This window comes from Peromyscus californicus, unplaced genomic scaffold (assembly GCF_007827085.1).
Source record: "Peromyscus californicus insignis strain IS unplaced genomic scaffold, ASM782708v3 Scaffold_6__1_contigs__length_162567912, whole genome shotgun sequence".
NCBI classification, from domain to species: Eukaryota; Metazoa; Chordata; class Mammalia; order Rodentia; family Cricetidae; genus Peromyscus; species Peromyscus californicus.
The window spans coordinates 136,204,026-136,204,927 of NW_026294584.1; the positions used below are offsets into that span (position 1 = coordinate 136,204,026).

The 902-nt window shown below is 40.6% G+C and overlaps 1 non-coding gene across 1 annotated transcript; it reads right to left on the bottom strand.

Moving 5' to 3' along the window:
* Positions 1 to 422: 422 nt before the first annotated feature.
* On the bottom strand, positions 423 to 525 carry LOC128100178 (U6 spliceosomal RNA). Its single transcript, XR_008214697.1, has one exon. It is a non-coding gene; the product is annotated as a U6 spliceosomal RNA (small nuclear RNA).
* Positions 526 to 902: the final 377 nt, after the last annotated feature.

The following is a 902-nucleotide window of genomic DNA, read 5'->3' on the forward strand; positions in this document are numbered from 1 at the left end:
CTTTCTTCCTTCCTTCCTTCCCTCCCTCCCTCCTTTCCTCCTTCCTTCCTTCCTTCTTTCTTTCCTTCCTTCCCTTCTTGTTCTTGTTCTTCTTGTTCTTCTTCTTGTTCTTCTTGTTCTTGTTCTTGTTCTTCTTGTTCTTGTTCTTGTTCTTTTTGTTCTTGTTCTTCTTCTTGTTCTTCTTGTTCTTGTTCTTCTTGTTCTTCTTGTTCTTCTTGTTCTTGTTCTTCTTGTTCTTGTTCTTCTTGTTCTTCTTCTTGTTCTTCTTGTTCTTGTTCTTCTTCTTGTTCTTGTTCTTGTTCTTCTTCTTCTTCTTAAAAGATAGAGTTTTCTGGAACTCCATATGTAGACCAAACTGGTATCAAATTCAGAGATCTTCGTGCCTCTGCTTTCCAAGTGCTAGGATCCAAGGCATGTGCCACCATCCTCAGCCATACTTCTTTCGCGTGTCTTCCTTTCACAGGGGCCATGCTAATTTTCTCTGTATTGTTCCCATTTTAATACATGCACTGCCGAAGCGAGTGCACCATATTTCTTTTGTGTGAGAGAAGAGTAAGCCCCCTCTGTGGAACAGGTTTTCTGGTTTAAGGCTTCTGTTCTAGAAAAGCCAGAATGATGCACACCCATCCTAAAGATATTAAGGGCCTAAAAAGCAGTGTTTGGGAGCAGAGTTAGGAGATATTCCTGGTGAAGGGCCAGACCGTGGATGTTTTAGGCTTTGAGAGTCATACAGTTTCTGTTACAACCACTTGACACTTGTCATCTTGCACAAGGGACCACGGAACTGTGTAAATAAAGGAGCGTGGCTGTGCTCCAGTAAAATATTACGTATTCACACTGAAATTTGGGATTGCTATAATTTTCACATGTCATGAAATACTATTCTGCTTTTGACTTTTTCA